The sequence below is a fragment of the Buteo buteo genome, chromosome 11 (genome assembly GCF_964188355.1).
Source record: "Buteo buteo chromosome 11, bButBut1.hap1.1, whole genome shotgun sequence".
NCBI classification, from domain to species: Eukaryota; Metazoa; Chordata; class Aves; order Accipitriformes; family Accipitridae; genus Buteo; species Buteo buteo.
Genome location: NC_134181.1, coordinates 15,364,359 through 15,382,849, shown reverse-complemented (window position 1 = coordinate 15,382,849; position 18,491 = coordinate 15,364,359). Strand labels below are relative to the sequence as shown.

General features: G+C 36.4%; 1 long non-coding RNA gene across 1 annotated transcript; it reads left to right on the top strand.

Moving 5' to 3' along the window:
- The first annotated feature begins 10,095 nt into the window (after window positions 1-10,095).
- LOC142036255 (uncharacterized) lies at window positions 10,096-17,796 on the top strand. Its single transcript, XR_012652130.1, has 3 exons — window positions 10,096-10,140; window positions 16,188-16,292; window positions 17,678-17,796. It is a non-coding gene; the product is annotated as an uncharacterized LOC142036255 (long non-coding RNA).
- The last annotated feature ends 695 nt before the right edge of the window (window positions 17,797-18,491 follow it).

The window sequence follows — 18,491 nt, the reverse complement described above, 5'->3', positions numbered from 1 at the left end:
AGTACTACCTATAAAACCCTCTCAATTGGTTAATTTTCACAAAATGTCTAAAACCCTCTGACAAGGCCTCTAAGTAAAAACTATCATTCTATGTAACCTAAGTCTATAACAGCTATAACCTCTAATCTGCTTTAAGTTGCTATTATTTGTGTATAAATCAGAGCTGAGTGGAGGCAGTAGGTTTTGCTATGAAATCATCAAGTCCTTGATATCCTGACTCTCATGCATTTGTTTTGTTTTTTGCTTTACTTATGAAAACAACAGAAAGACTTCATGAAATTTATTTTACTTTCAAAAGCTGCTTTATAAATGCTGATATTGTAAAAGCTGTAATAAAATTGTTTGCTACTCCTATAATTTTAATCTTAGCCAAGATTATATTGTATGCATTACTACATAAACTCTAACTACAGTAAAAGACAAAGACTACCATCTGATTCTGCTCCTTCCCTTTATCCACAGATCTTACAGAGTCCAATGAGTTTCTTTGATACAAATCCTACTGGCAGGCTAATGAACCTTTTTTTCTAATAATATGGATGAATTGGATATGAGCCTTCCATTTCACGCTGAGAATTTTTTGCAGCAGTTTCAAGTCATCTTTATTCTAGTCAAAATAGCTAATTTCTCCTTTTCTGCTAATTGCAGTTGCTATCACAGCTATTATTTTTGGTTTTTTTTCAAGTAAGTTGATGTACTATTCCTTCAAGATATTTTAAGTGATTTGAATTATCCTTTTTGTTTGACCTAAAGAAATTTATAATGTACGCTTTTGTATTTTATTCTTAAATTTCAATTCTGCAGATTATTTTGTAAAGACTTACCAGAAGCTGAGAACTGTAGAACCAAGTATCTTAAATAGCAAGCACATCCAGCATGGCAAGCTGTCAATTATTCTCTGCTTTTTGTATAAAGGGCTGCATTCAGGCTTTGGTTAAACCATTTTTTCCAAATGTAGCCAAGTCTCTTCATCTGTGCAGAGTATGATTACAGAGGTACATGTCAACCACTACTGCCTGTTCACCCAGAGTCCTACAGCTAGCAACAAAGATCCAGAAATAGGCCAGGTTAGCAGGAATGGCAAATTGAAGTGGCTGGAAATTCACTGCTATAGCACATGACAGAGAGCATCCAGCAATGCAAGAATTTAGAAAATTCAAAGATACTTTCTCACATTCAACCACAACTCCAGAGAATCCAGGGGTTTTTTGAAGGGCATATGCTTGGTTAGATGCATTGCTATTTTTCAAGCCTCTTTTCCCTTCTGACTATCAATTAAAGCATTTTCATTGTTTTTCTTGTATGTTTTGTCATACTTCAATATTGATAATACATCATCAATGGAAGGACACAAAATAATGTAAGAGAGATTTTGCAAGGTTGAGGATCTTGCATTATTTTGTTACTAATGCATTATGAGCACTGAAACATGACAGGAGATTCTGAATAAGAAAAATGTATTAGTAACATTTTTCTATGCTAAAACCTTCAGGGAGGACCTGAGGAGAAAGTAGGTACAGAAATAGCAAGTGTGGCCACAGTTTTCAACTGACTGGTGACCTGAGATAACCCGAAGGGAACCAATTCAAATACTGGTAGCTACTCCTTCAAACAGGCTTTTAAAGGTGTCCTAGGCTAGACTCCTAAAATGGGTATTTGTTGAAACTGCAAGCCAGAAGGCTGTCCTAACTTTCTACTACTATGCCAAACCTAGAAAAAATCATTGTCACCCTGCTCCAGAAATAGAGGGACTACTTTCTTGTAGGTTTCTGAGGGTGCAAAATATTAAAAAAGTTAAAAGTAAGAGATAAGGCCATAGTCTCCATTTTCTCCAACTTGAAAGCAGAACTCAGTTGATAAGAAAAAGTAAAGCAGAGGCTGAAAGAATATAAGAGTTCTGCATTCTTGGGACATTCAGGCAAAATTATACAGCACAAAGCATCTGAGAGCTGTCACTGTATACACATGGCAAAGTTTCAGTTCAAATCACCTGCATGAGGCAGTATCATTACCAAATTATCAGCTGTGGTTTAGACCTGGGGTTTTTACTGGCACATAGAATTAGTACATTGTGTTTCTATCCTGTTGCAGTTTTTTTCTGAGAACTATCCATGAACTAACAAGAATGAAAATCAGCAGATCACCACTGTTGTCTCATATAGTCTCCTCTGTGCAAGGTCTTAGTATAATTCATGCTTATGACAGAAAAGACGACTCTATCAACCAGTAAGACAAATACAATTGACATTGTTTCATTTTTCGTCTAATTTAGATAGGCAACACTACCTTTAAATTCAGCTGATTGTGGATCCTATAGGCTGATATCCCCACTGAGTTTGACGAAACCTTAACAGAGTGATAAAAGAATGTTTCCATCAAAGTTACCATGCTACACAAGCAGCAAAGATCGCAGAGCTTTTTATATTTAGAAAATGAGCAGCCACAGGAATGCTACCAGCTTCCACTACAGACCCTCAAAAGAATTTAACAAACATCATTAAATCCAATCTCATTGTGCCAATATTGAAACAGAGCACATACTTTACCTTGGAGTTTTAAGCAATCTCTAGAACCCTTTTAAAGAGATAAGGTTCAATGACTCTTATTAGTGGGTTTTTAAAGCAACAGGTATTGCTACATGTATCCTCAGGGAAGCTGTCTCAAAGAGAGTAAGAAGGTTTGTCCAGAACCCAGCATATAAGGGAGTAGAGAATGCACTGCAGGTTAAACTGGTAACCAGTGGTTCATTAGGCTAATTAAAACATATTGATCTAACAGGTTTCTAAACAGTGAGATATCAGTATATTCAAGGAATGCCGTGCAGACCAGAGGCTCTCTCACTGTCCAACAGAAATGTTAAATAGGGTAGTTCACATCCATGCAGAGATTTGATTCTCAGGAACAACGAAAGGGCCCTACACTGCATGATTACATTTAGTTATAGTCCCTTTATACTCGTAAAATCTCAAATTCGTACATACTCTGCCCCTTTGAGGACTGTGGATCCTATCCAAATACAGTGAATATATCACATACACTTTTGTCAATATAAGTGAAATTTATAGATGCTTATCACAGTTTCTGCAAGACAGGATCATTCTTCTTCAACTTACCTCCAGAGTTCCTTGGCTAACCTCTTGCCTCATCTGTATATGGAGACAGAAATAAGTTACATACGTAATTCTCTTTTCTACATTTGAACAGAGTTTAGCTTCAATTTCCATGCTTGCATAGAATTTACCTTTCAATGTGTGTACTGAAGTAAAGTTTACCCACCAATCTGCCAGACTTAGTAAACAACAGGTTTATTACCATATTAAATATTAGTCTTTTCACACGTGCATTTACGTTCAGTAAAAAGAGAAAAGAAAAAGTATGCCCAAGAAGAGTGCTTCTCAAACTGATAGGGTTTCGCTGGAAACAGCATCTTTTAGAAAATATATTCCCCAAGCAGCACATACCAATCCAAGTATCTTCATCACATGGGAGCATAGTAGTAAGAACACGTGACCTGCCAGATTCTCTTCAGAATTTAGCACTTCCCTTAAAAAATGTGGCAATCTAAACTGATTCTTTGTAAGTTTGTAACCAACACGCCTGCTTCAGTAAATGGTGCTTGCACAGTATTTTGTGTGAAAACATTCAGGAAGCTTATGATTAAAAAGCAGCACTGCAACATTTGACATGAAACTTCCGCTTATGTTAAAAACTGTTTTATATAAAACTGAATGTTCATTTTTGCTTTCATTTCAGGGTTAAAAATTTAACTAATGAAAATGCCAAACATATGCTGTTATTCAACTGTGCATTATTCTGCTTTGCAGTTACAACAGATATCCTTGTGAGCTTCCTGACTTTGTGGCATTATTTGTTGTTTTGAGCTCTCCTTCCGTAAGTGCTGCATCAAAATATTTGACATTACCTTACACCATCCAGATAAAACAAATTATTTACAGGTCAATGTAGTTATTAAATTACGTTGTTACATGTAATTTTTTTATTCTAGCCACTGTTTATAACACATAGCTCAAGACTTAAATTCCCTTGAGCCACATTGTATCCTACTTATATTCAGACAGCATTTTGCAAGCATGCCAAGGCACAGCAACAAAAAGGAGAGCAGTAGAAGTCCGTACTTTGCAAAGAGCTCTTGTACAACACAAACTTATACATGTAGCTAATCTATATGCCATTGTGTCCTGGTTTCATCTGGGATAGAGTTAATCTTCTTCCTAGTAGCTGGTAGTGCTATGTTTTGGGTTCAGTATGAGAAGAATGTTGATAACACACTGATGTTTTCAGTTGTTGCCAATTATGTTCAGACTAAGTCAAGGATTTTTCATCTTCTCTTGCCCGGCCAGCAAGAAGGCTGGAGGGGCACAGGAAGCTGGGAAGGGACACAGCCAGGGCAGCTGACCCAAATGGACCAACGGGGTATTCCATACCATGTGACATCATGCCTAGTATATAAACTGGAGGGAATGGGGCTGGGAGAGACTGCCGCTCAGGAACTAACTGGGCACCAGTCGGCAGGTGGTAAGCAATTCCATTGTACATCACTTGTTTTGTATATTCCAATTCTTTTATTATTATTGTCATTTTATTACTGTTATTATCATTATTAGTTTCTTCCTTTCTGTTCTATTATAGTGTTCTGATCTCAACCTATGAGTTTTACTTTTTTTTTTTTTTTTCCCAGTTCTCTCCCCCATGCCACTGGATTTGGGGGAAGTGAGTGAGCAGCTGTGTGGTGCTTAGTTACCGGCTGAGGTTAAACCACGACACATTGTTATCGAATATGTATTTCATTTCACATTAATGCCCTTCTATAGCTTGTTAAACTCACTTGTAGTATCTTCTAAAATGAGATGGGAAGTATTTCACTAAGGGCAAAGCAGAGACTGGTTTTTTTTTTGTATCTTTATCACATTTAGTACAGTATGCCCCAAATTTGATTATTTTCTTTACGTACTGTTAAAAAAAAAAAAAAGGTAACTGTTCTAAACATGGGTGTTTAGAATATGTGAACATAACTCAGCTTTTTAGAATGCATAAGAAAAAATTAATCTCAGTTTGCTTCATTGCATAGAAGGAATTAGAATTGTTTCCTTCATAATAAATAGAATTGTGTTATTTTTGTCTTCATCATCATCATCGTGCAATCTCAGGTTAGTGCTTCTGTTGTTTTTTTGTTTTGGTTTGGTTTTTTAAATAATCTTTCAGTCTGCAAATATTTCAAATCATAATAAAACGCTGATGTGCAATAAGCATTTTTTCCATCTTAGCCTTTTTTCACCTCAGTTGTACTTCTATTTATGCTTAAAATTTGAACACCTACTAAAAATTAGTGTAGAGAAATGAACACACTATGGTAGCATTACTACTTGATTGTTAGTGTTGTTACAATATATTTAGTTAAAATTTCACACTAAATATACTGTTTATTGCCTTTTAGTAACTACGCAATATCTCCTTAAAATAAGAAGAGAGGCCAGAAAAACATCAAACTATGAAAGATATTATTGTAACTACTGCAGCTTGGCAGTCTCCACAGGCAGTTCTAATAGCTTGGAAATTGCCTCAGGGTCTATCACTGAATTCTGTTGTTGATGAGCTTTTGTATTGCTTCATTCTTAAGCAGCCTCTTACTTTGATAGTCACTTTTCTTTCATCAACAGAGCTATCAGAGATAAAAATGAACAAAAGGTGATTTTCCAATAATTATATGAGGTTTTTTTTTCTGGTTAAATTATAGCTGAGTGGAATTTTCCAGGTGTGTGTGAGAACAGGAACTGAGACAGACTCAAAATTTACTTCAGTTGAAGAGATAATGGAGTATGCCTTTGGGAAGACCTACCTCTAAATGTGGCAGCAAGACTACAGTTTATATAGATATTTTAAATTCTGTTAAAAAGTAATAGTATTATTAAGGACATTGTGCATGCATTGAATAATATACTTTTCCCACCAATTTCTGAGACATATGCCTGACAACCCAAAACACTGAGTCACTGAAATCTCCCAAAGGCTGGCCAAGTCAAGGAGAAATTATATTTAAAGATTATCAAATCACATATAGAGAAAACAGTTCTGTGGTGCTCACAGGACTAAATATTAAATTTAATGGTCAAGAAACTTTTGGCACTGTCAGAAGAACATGTTTTGATGTTATACACCTTCTTTTTTGTTGGGTATGCTTTTTCTTGTGCCACCTAATAGCGTACTTCTCACAGATCTACATTTCTAAGTAGGTTTATCTGTAAATTATGATTTTTTTATACTATACAGATCCACACTACATATTGCAAGTCTATAAAATGACATCCTAAGACAATTCTAAATAAAGTAGCTTAAAAGAAAAAAAAAAAAAAAAAGCAATGCATTAAGTGTAGTATACTCCATACACATAAATAAATGATGCTGAGAAACAGGAATTAACGTATGTGAAACAGTATGTAAATATGGCAGCATCACTCTTAATATCTCAGTTCACACAATTAGATCCAACCTTGTTATTTATATGCAACATTTCATTATGCCATGTAAACATATCCAGAGGGAGGGCAGTCTAGAAGTTTCATCTTTAATTACACACAAACCATGAAAAATGTTGCCTATTCAGAAAGTAATGAAAAGATTATCCTAGCACATTGGTATTTGTCCATTTACAGTTGAAGGAACATCACAGGTTAAATCAGGTTTTATTATCTTTATTTAATAAAAACATTTAAGAACTTGTGCATTTTCATGGACATTTCTAAACTCTCTATGAGTTGTGAAACTGTCTAATCCAACAGATTGCTCACACAGTCTGCTGTACATTAATTTAATCTTGTAAATTGTCCTATAACAGCAGAATTAACTGTGTAGGCTCAATTTTTACATTGCTCCTCTAAGATATTAATGCTCCTTTCTTAAAATTAGAAACCTTCTGAGTAGCTTTCAGCAAATTTCAGAATACCCTTATTTTAAACCATTTTTAATATTACTGGTGCACTTATTAACATGTTCAACAGAAAGCCCAAAAGGAGCAAGTAAGTGGCATGAACAAATCTCATACATCTTAAAAATAATACATTCCTCTCTTGCACACTCCAAATGATAGACATGTCATAACCATACAATGGCAAAGAGACATAACTGTTAGCATCTTGCAGTCATGCCAATTATAGTCTATTTCATTTGTAGGAAATAGAGCACAGATATTCAGTCAGAGGTCTGCCAGTGTAGACCCTCCTGCAACTATGGCCAGTATCCACTACAAATAACTATTTAAAACATCATTACATGTTTTATTTCCTGCAGACAAGTCTTCAGTACATGTAGCACTGTTTCAACTAGTAGAACCAACTGCTGGCACTGTCCTAATAGACAATGTGAACATCTGTATAATTAGTTTGCAAGACCTAAGAACAAAATTTTCTGTCATTCTTGAAGACACCATTCACTTCACAGGTACAAGAAGGTAGTTGTTTTATGATTAAACACTCACATTTTTTCTCCAAAGGAATACAAAAAATCATAATACAATATTTTTAACTTATGCTAAAATTTGCACTATTATAGAAGCTTAAAGCTCTGAGATCCAAGTACTGTTTTTGTTTCTAGTAATATCTCAGCTAACACCGAGATCCAAGCTCTGTTACATGGTTCTAAGATGAAGACTGTACACAGCAAACAATCAAAGCAAATAGAAGGTTGGAGAAGGGAAGCACTAATTCTCATTATAGATTGGAAACAGGGACAGATCAAGTGACTTGGTCAAGACAAAGCTGGAAACTAAACCCAAATCTCATAATCACTTGCCTAGGCATCCACAATAAATTAAATTTTGGGGAACTATATAAAGTACAAACTATTTCAAAACATTTAAATATCCCCCCTTTTACAGTAAAATTATTTTTTAATTATGGATGAGTGAACCATTTAAAAAAATTCTCTCTCTTTGGTATGAAATGTGTCACCAGGTACTACAACAAATTGGGTTGAATAGATGTTATTTCAAACTGAGTTCCTAAATCTTCTCTAGCAGTCTTTTTTCCCATTATGTGGATGCTACTGTACTAGCCTATCCAAAGCATTACTCTAGCACAATCTCTGGCCTTTCTTTTCAGTGGCTTCAGAGTGTGCACAAGTGTTCTTGAACCTCCCTTCAGAACACTGAGTAATGGCATCTGAACACATAATGAATTAATGAATGGCTGGTCTCCATTAACTTTTTTTTTTTCCCTTAAACTCTTCTCCAGTACTCTGCTTCATTTTCACAAAACAATCAGTGTCATCTTTCATGCTGTTACGTAGCCTTGGAAAAACTTGCTCAATTTGTTGACAAAGTTAGCATTATGACCTTTGTAAATCTAGCTTCATAATATGCCATCTTTTTAGGAAAAATAATTAAACAGAAAGGTAAATGCAGCCATTCTTAGAAGTGAGGCAGGGATTAATTATGGAAGATTGCTTATAGGAAGCTAGTATACTTTATAAAAATATAGCTTTTTCTTTAGAATAGTAATGTTTCCCAAAATGTTAATACTTAAGACACTGGGAAAACAGGACTTTTTGCCTTTTTTAAATGCTATCTCTTCCTCTTTCAGCTACAGTTTAGATCCTTCAGCAACTGTACAGATGATCAGATCTGGCAAGCACTTGAAAGAACTTTTATGGAAGATACAGTATGTATTTTGGGTTTTCAGTGAGTTTATTTTCTGATAAAAGTACTAAAATGAATTATGGCATATAATTATTAATGAAGGCTACAACAACAATACTGAATGAGTACTCTCACTAGCATGAGTGTACTATAACTAAAAGGTGCCTTCCTCCATTTTTATGTAGTACAGTACAGCTAGAGATACATGACAACTAATTATAAAAATCAAACAAATGCACAGTGGAGCACAATCAGTATAAAGAACAAAAGAAAAGTCTTGGCAGTTTTTTGTTTGTTTGTTTTGTTTTTTTTTAAAAAAAACACATTCTTGATATTAAAACTGCCAGGAAGCCTCAAGCAGCTATTGAAAATGGAGGGGCATGGCAGCTACTTTGCATGGCAAGAGCACCACTTCAAAATTCAAAAGTAATTGAAGTGAATTCAGTTGAGTAAGAAATCTGACCACTGCAAATATCTGAAGCTTTAAATCAAATTCCAAATCAATGCTGCATATAATTCCACAGTTTAATCACACCGAAAGGTGTGCAGTGTTGCAGTACTGGTCATAACCTCATGTACAGTATTTTTCTTAAACTGCACAAGTTGCTGAAATACAGGAATTGTTTAATCAGACTGAAATTCACTGCTGATTGTTCCAAATTCACCTAATGCTTCCAGATGCCAATATTTGCCCTGTTTCTTTATGGTAGGGATACATGGATTACCAGCCAAGACCCCATCAGCTGCACAGGCAGTAATAGTCATGCTCTGAGCAGCTAGCAAGAGAGCTCACAGAAGGACCAGGTTTAGCAAAGGCTCTCTAGGGTTTCTCGTTTATTTACAGGACATTTGTTGAACCAAACTGACACACACAGACCAGCAAAGCTTCCAACTACATCCTTTCATGCAGCTGTGCAGCCTGTAAACTCCATGCAAACAGAACCATTATTACATTTCTACTTCTGACTTTTGCTTATCCTCCCTCAGGGCCTTTTCAAGTTTTGAGCCTCAGCAGACACAGCTGGAACAGCCTGCTTCAGATCAGGGAGGCCCCCTCCACTGAAAATCTGAAATCTTCTCCTGACATTTAGTACTTCAGTCCAAAACAGAGCATGGCCTTTCCCTATGGGATTGGCTGGTGAACAGTTGTCCTGGTTTCAGCTGGGATAGAGTTAATTGTCTTCCTAGTAGCTGGTACAGTGCTATGTTTTGAGTTAGGTATGTAAAGAATGTTGATAACACTGATGTTTTCAGTTGTTGCTAAATAATGTTTAGTCTCAAGTCAAGGATTTTTCAGCTTCTCAAGCCCAGCCAGTGAGAAAGCTGGAGGGGCACAAGAAGTTGGCACAGGACACAGCCAGGGCAGCTGACCCAAACTCTCCAACAGGGTACTCCATACCATGGGACGTCACATCTAGTATAGGAACTGGGGGGAGTGGGGGCGGGGGGAATTGCCGCTCAGGGACTAACTGGGTGTCGGTCGGCGAGTGGTGAGCAATTGCACTGTGCATCATTTGTATATTCCAATCGTTTTATTATTACTGTTGTCATTTTATTAGTGTTATCATTATAATTATTAGTGTCTTCTTTTCTGTTCTATTAAACTGTTGTTATCTCAAACCATGAGTTTTACTTATTTTCCCGATTTTCTCCCCATCCTACTGGGGGGGGGAGAGCGGGGGAGAGTGAGCGGCTGCATGGTGCTTAGTTGCTGGCTGGGGTTAAACCACGACAACAGTGTACAGTATAACCATCTCCAGGAAACTGGAAATGACTCATATATTCATTAAGGTGGCACCATTTCTAGTCTGGTACAGATACAGTTGAAGCAAATGTCTGTTGCTGAATGCTGAGCCGGAGGTGGTGTGCAAGGAGTAGAGACTTTTTTTTTTTCTTTTAGTTAAGCTATATCCTTTTCTAATTTTGTCTCTGAACTATAATAAGGCTGTGGAGGCAGTCTTTTTAGATGTACAATGTGTCTTTTAAATCTCAAAGCCAGGAGGATTGTTTTAATGCACTTCTGTTTAACACTAGTTTTATTTTTGCTTTTCTACTCATACTAGTCACCTGAAAGATATGCTACATGTAACTAACTTCATAATTTACTTTATCAATCCATTAGCAGCTATGGAAGAAAAGTCCAACTTTAACAAATGAACATTCCTCAATTACAAATCAATCCCCCAAAAAGGTGAACATAAAGGCTAGAAACCTGCTGCATGTATACAGACTGATGTGACCAGACTGCACACAGATAATATGTAAAAATATTACTGAGACAGGATTTGCCATTTATAGGTTTGAGTTCCACTCACACAGAGACGGATTTCTCTACCAATTTATTTAACAATGATCGGACCAGACCTCTGCCTTAGTTTCTGCATGTCTAGAATTTGACAAATAGCACAGACCAGATTTATTTAACTTCAACCCCAAATATCCAGAATACTGAATTCCTTGTTGTGAATGAGTGGTTTGGGCCTCTTAAAGAATCACCATTAAGGGTATTAGCAAAAGTGATTTAATAGGAGCTTATAAAAGCATGACTTCAAAGTTCAATGGCAAGGTTCACTTTGTTACTTAATACATGGATGAAGCATACAAAGGAAAAATAAGTTAGAATCAAACTAGAATGATTTATACAGAGACTGAAGATGCAAAAGGGTAAGAGATACCCTCCTGTTGAGTCTCAAGGTTCAGAGAAGACCCCCTTGCTTTCTAAACTCCTGATGGAGCTTAGGTGCAGCTGGATCCACTCCTAGTACCAGACTTTGGCAATGTTTTATGTCTTAAGGGATTATACGCGTGTAGCAGCAGTCTAAGGTTCACTCACAGTTTAAGGTGGATCACAAGATTTAGCAGCACTTAATCATTGACTAATTTAACATTTACAAAGTGATTCAATAGAATTTAATACAATCACAACAGTGACTTAATTATAGATTTGGAATAGCAGTATTTATGCTATAGTTGCTATCAGATACCTAGGTCAATTCACACATGCACACATACAGACACAAAGATATATATAGAGAGAGATATAAATAAAGGTATACCTGTTAAAAATTCCCCTCAAGTTCAGTGAAATATTCGCTTCAAATGTCTCGGCTTTTCTCAACGGGCAAGGATTGAGCCTCAAAGAGTGAAGGGTATCAGCCCAGCTGCCGTCACTGGCTTTCGGTGATGGTCCTCCGAACTTCACAAACTGGAGAGTTTGTGAGCTCTGAGAGGCATCCCACTCAGAGGGAGATGTCAATTGCAGCCCCCTGCAGTCCAGGAGAGCTCAAAGGACCTCACTTAGGACTGCTGTTTATAGGCTTGCAAGATGATTGGCTTTAGTCATCAGAAAATTACTGGAATTCCAGTAACACTAGTACTGTTGCACTCAAGCTATGATCCACGTAAGGGATGCTCCAAGGCTGTCAGTGCTGACTAATTACTCCCGATCTCATTCGTCACCTTGGCCAGGTACAGGTTCTTGGTACAGCCACTCACCACCTTAGCCATGCAAGAGCTTCTGGTACCGTCAAGGGATGCTTAACTGCCCAACTCATTACACAAAGGCCAAGGCCTAACAGGAATTCCTGAGATTATAGAGGAGCCTTGGGGTGGTAGGGATGGGGTGGTATGCACCACCACAGTCCTTTCCTTTCCCATGGATGATCGTTCTCCACATTTCAGTTTTTCTAAGCAATTCCTATAGGCAGAAATTCTCAAAAGCTAAATTTGAGGCAATGTCTCATGACAAAACACTAATACAGCCCCTCAATGTCCAAGACTCTCCCACTGTTCTAGCAAGGAGACACTGTTCTTTAGTTTTTCTCTGCTAAAATCAAAATTGACAACTACAACTATTCCATGTTGTCAGGCTTTTACAGAGATTACCAGACTTCTCAGCTAGAACCAACAGTAATACCAAGCTGGCTAGCCACTAGCCATTAAAAACACCTGCTTCCATTAATTTATAACGAACAGGTTTGTTCCCTTACCCCCACTTCCCCCAAGATTCCAGATATGTAAAACTTCACTAGTGTTAAGCACCTTCCTACGCATGTAATCAGTATTGTACATTCTACAATGATGCAAGAGGCTGGAACAGTGTGAAACTTTTTTTTTTTTTTAATAAACAAATACCCAATTCCTTTATGAATTAAATAGTCTTTCATTAGCTAACCTCACTTGACCAGAATAATTGGCATAAAAATTACATATCTCTGTGTTTAGCTCTATTTAAATAAATGTGAACAATGTCAGTATTAATTAAGTGTAGATCAAGAGCTATCATTCCACTACTCAGCAGGTAAATTTCTCACAAAAAGAATTGTAAATAAGCAGTTACTGCTTTACGCTGCACAAAACTGTAATCAGGCAAACCTTCAGAATCACAGAGCCAATGTCAAAGAGCCTTTAACAAATCATAGCTGGGCTGAAGAAGGAAATTAATACAGATACGCTCATTTTTTTCTTATTAATAGTCAATATGGTAGTCTACACTTCATCAGCAAATTTATTTCAAAAAGGAATCTAATGCAGCCCCCAAATCGTGTCTTGATTCTAGTTTTTCACATGTAGATGGATTTTCAAAATCACGGACACCTCTGTGTATATACAACTGGAATAAATCAAGAGAGGAAAACCTCTTAGTTCTAACTTTAACATTTAAATGAAGTTAAACTCACAACCAACTCACTCATCAGCTGCCATTGTGACAGTCAGTGCCAGGTTTTTAAGAGTTCAGAACATGATTTTTCTGAGTTCTTTGGAAAAAAAAATAAATCTATTCTTAGCCCTCTATCTTGCTAAAGTACTAAAAGCTTCCAAGGTAAAAACAGACTGAAATGGTCTTACTGTTTACTCTTGTTGTAAGTTGTTACACTAAAATCTGCAGGACTCTCTACCACCTCAAGGAGATAAAAGCTCCATCATATCAGATAAAAGAAGCAAATACAGGAATAGGATATAAATGACATTTTCTAACTCTTCCCCCAGTATAACCTACTATATCATCCTGAGTTTGTGGGAGATACATAGTGACTGCATCCCAGTGCAGAAATGATGCACAGCAGCTTACAAAATGTTTCTTTTTAATGTAAACAAACATAATATCTAGATAAACAGATAAGCACCTGGATTTTAATGTCATCTTAACTGAATGAGAAGGAAGGTATTCCAGGATCAAAGTGAATACTGCATTCAAACTATAAACATAGCTGTTGTATATTTTTCACCAAGGTCAAAGGCAGCACACAAACATGAAATAATATTTAATATTTAAACATCACTTTTCAAACCTAATCCTTTTTTACACAGAATAGGTATAAATCCCAAAATATGTTAAGCATCTGCAACTTTTGTTTGTTTGTTTGTTTTTTAAATGTCATTGACTTCAAAGTGCTTCTCAGCTGCATTGGGTTTGTCCCAACGTGTTTTGAGATTTTTAGCTGAAGATTTTATGAGACTTATTTTGGTGTTTGCATACAAAAACATTTAAAATACTTCAGCAGAAAATATTATGTAAATTGCTGTAGCATTTAACTGAGCCATAGTAATCGTACGGTCATTGCTATGGAATTATTCCATGCATGATCAGGAAGTCTCTCTCTCCTGCTCGCCAAACACCAGGACTCTGCGCTATTTCCAGAGCCGGGTATTTTACAGCCACTAGGTGCTGCTCTCGTTAGAGGAAAACAGAACATTCAGAACCATGAAAAAGAAAACTTAGTGACCATTTCATTACATGAATGTGTAGTTCCAGTATTCACTATTTTCTCCACTATTTCCTTTGCAAAACAGCTTCTTTTAAAACTTTACCCCAGGTTTAGTAAGAAGATTGTTTCCACTGTTTTCTTTTAGTCTAGGCTGTGACAGATCTTTCATGAGATGCTAAGAATGATGACATGAAACCTGATTGTGCTCTAACTCTTTCTTTCTTGCTTGCATTGCAACATGTAAAACTACCCTGAAAATCTTTACCTTTATAATGAATTCCCACATTTTAAAGGACTTAGCAATTTTGTGCACACTGAGTTTTTAAGCAAAAAAATTACCTGATCAACATTTTCAGAGATTACATAACTTTATTTTTAAAAGTAATCTAAGGTATTTTCTCATCTCCTGCCAGTTTCAATTTTTATGCAAATTCAGCTGAAGTCCTGTAATGTCATTCCAGCTTTTTTTTCATTTTGTCATCATAAAATCTTCCCTGTTAGAATTCAGTGTACATAAAAAGAATTGTTTCCTTGCTTAATCAGAAGGCTTAAGGAATCTACAGAAAAATGATGGATTTAATGATGGCCAAGAGAATAGGTAATGCAACATTTTGTTGTGGGATAAAACCACCATACAACTAAAAAAGGAGCACACAAATGTCTCTTATTGTCTTCCTGATATGGTCAAATAAGAATGAATTCCCTCCTTTGAAGAAGAATCTTCACACACTTGTCCCATCCAAATTGTACAGTAAAAAGCTAGATAAGTGATTTTTATTTTTCTATATGCAGTTATCAGCATTCACATCTCAAAAATGAAGCTCCACGTTAGCACTGAGAACAAAATAATCTGTCCCAATAATTACCTCAGAGAAAGCATTTACCTCTCCATAAACAGAAAATAAATATATTTTAATAAAGTAAAACATGTAAAATAAACCTGGGACTCTGTCCTGGGACTAAAATACAGTATTTCTGCTTTGTTTATGAACACCAATAATATCATACCTCTTTTTTCCCTGGATTTGGGGGAGTTCTTCTGTTCATATATAAAACTAAGTTCTACCATCACAGGTTTAAATTACTGGCCATAACTTAAATCTGAGACCCAAATGGGGATGCATCAGTACATACATACATACATATATATATATATCTGCATAGATCCATATAATAATGTGTATATATATAAATAGCTAGATCTTCTATAACGGAATAGACATATCAGGTATATGAACTAAGATGTGGATTCAAATTTCACAGTCTCTGCATTTAGAGTAAATGTTCCTTGGGGTTCAGACTGCATCTTAACTATGTATACATTTAGTGTGTGGAAAAACAAAATACACCATAAAATGAGAAAATTCCTATTCATATTTGGTTAATAGCACTCTGAATCCAGATCATAAACCAGAATCATCTCTAGTCTGTGTTAGCTCCTCTAAATCTACTCTAATTTATACAAAATGGAAGAACCTACTTCTTGACTGAGGTGACACAGTATGGCAGGGCTTGGCATTAAAAAGGGGACTGTTCTTGCTCAAAGAACTACAGTCTAAACAAAACACAGATAAAGAGATGAAACAACATGCAGAGGTGAAGTAACTGGCCAAAAATCACCTTACAGATTAGCAAACAACCTCTATTTGCCATATATTATTTAAGTGTTTTTTCACTGGCTATTGCCTCACTTTGCATTTTCATGGGAGTTAAAATCCAGATATTTTTGTATATTATCTAAATATAACCCCACTGTAATATTCTAGGATAACAGAGATGTAAATGCAGTAACATTGTCCACTGTTACTCAGTCTAAAACTATGTTACAGTCTGTTTGCTCTAGAAGAGTGAGTACATGTCACCAGTTTATTTCAAGACTGCATTCTGGGCTCAGGAGAAGAAAATCTCAGATTGTAACCAGCCAAGCATCAGGAGTAAGTAGAAATAACAGCAACAGGAAGAGTATTAAATAAGGACACAGTGGTAATTCTTTTTGTATGGAAACTGCATTCAGTACCATCCTTGCTACTTCATAGAAATAAGGGGAGCACAGTGCAGAAAACAATCAAAGGTATTTCATTTAATCACTTGAAATGCACAATATCTTCCAAAATGGAGATTTAACATTTCATTTTATAAAGGTGGACAAACAAATAGTAATGCTATGCCTGGGAGCTATATTCTACCAAAATTGTATAGTTATAGTACCTGCACATCTATATAGTAAGCTGTAACATGTTAACTGAATGCTTTGGGGTTAGCATCCATGAAACCTGGCTAGAGCCTCTAAGCAACAGCAAAAACAAGCAACACCATCCCCAAATTGTAACAAAGCCATCAAAAATCTGTACCGCACCAGTTAGATGTTTTACTGCAATGCGTATTTGTGCCAGTAGAAGCCCCTAATGCTCATACATTTATGTATTAGTAAAGATGAGCTTTCACTGATCTGTTTCACTGTATCAATATAAATTGCAACTTTGCTGGTATGCTGAATCCACATAAAAGGTTCTATGGGATCTAGTATACCAGTAACCTGGTAGCAAGGACACAGCTTTAAACTAAAAAGTCATAATCAAATACTAGAAAGCTGTAAATGTTGTTTCAGCATATAAATTACCTAGAGTGTTTGTTTCTGGAAGCCAGACCTAGAGTACATTCTGAACAGAATTTCAACCAATTTAATTCAGTGTGTTTCTCTCTCAAGAAGAAACAAGTCCTTACCAGGCAAGAACAACTTAGCATTTCAGGATATCCAAGGCAGGTGCTTCAAGCCCTCATCTGAATCCAGACTACCATCGTTATTGAGTAAACTAGCAGCAGCATATACACCTATGCTGTGACTGCACAACCATCCAGAAAGAAAATTATCTGATAGTCAGCTAAAGAAATCACTGCTAAGATAGCTTTGTCCACCAGAGATGCATCACACTGGAGACTGAGGCTAGAGGACAGTGAATAACTTCTCAAATAATTTGACTATCAATATTTGTCTTTCAATTGCCCCTGAAGCACCTCTCATCCCCCACTGGCTTCTACTGCAAGAGAAAGGGCTGTGGCACATTTCTCATGTTACCCTCATTTAATCCAGAACACAGCAAACAGTTTTCAGATACACTGTTACCAGGCTTTTGTCTCATTACAAGCTTCTAAAATGAACTTACATTTGGTAATGCCTGGACAGCTATCTGATATGTAACAGAAGCATAACGTGTGTCTCTAAGTCACTTTTGATTGATGTTGCTGAGCCTATGGGAATAGGAACCATACGGCTGTAGATGCAGACAGTTTTATTACTTTATTTATCCCTGTTCATTAGGTTGAAGTGGCAGCTCCACTCCATTTGGAAAGGAAAACTGGAAAGAGCTGTTTGGGACTCCTTGAAGTGCTTCCTTTCCTAGCCTCTACATTCTACTCTACAAAGGACTTATCGGGGGGATCTGTCCTGTTCTCATATCCATACAGTATTAAATGTGTTTGAGAGCATGGTAATAAAATAAAATTAGCATATCAAAGCCCTATTGGGAAAAAGCCTCATACTTCTCCTGGCTGCTTCACCAAAATACAGAACAATGTGGGGTTTGAGATTTAATGGCATCACCTCTTGGGGACTTTGTTTGTTTTACATATACCAGAACTCGAGAAGGATGGCCTTATATATCTCTTGTACTCTACCCTCAAGCCCCTGTACCTGTCTTATTTGAAGCAGTTCATTCTACTCTGAATCTCTGAAAGAACCACTTGCTGCTTCCAGGGTCTCCTTATATAAAATAATAAAAATCATACCTAAAAAATGGAGCTTTTGTCATGACTGGCCTTATCCATTTTACCAACTCCACTGTTGCCCACAATTGAAATGGTCTGTATTTCCCAGTCACCATGTACTATCACCTGAGGTTTATGAGCTTTTTTTTAAAATAAGGTTTGTTTTAATTTTAGGGGGGAGGGATGTTGCTTTTGAGTGCAAGAACATGATGAAGAAAATGGAGCAACAATAAGCTGATTCGGTAACTAATTGGAGACCCTTCAAAGACTCGTTAACAAATAAGAAAGCCTAGTAACATCACTGGAAGTCATCTGCAACTGATGATTGCAATTGTAACTCAAGATTTTTCACCTCATCTATCCACATT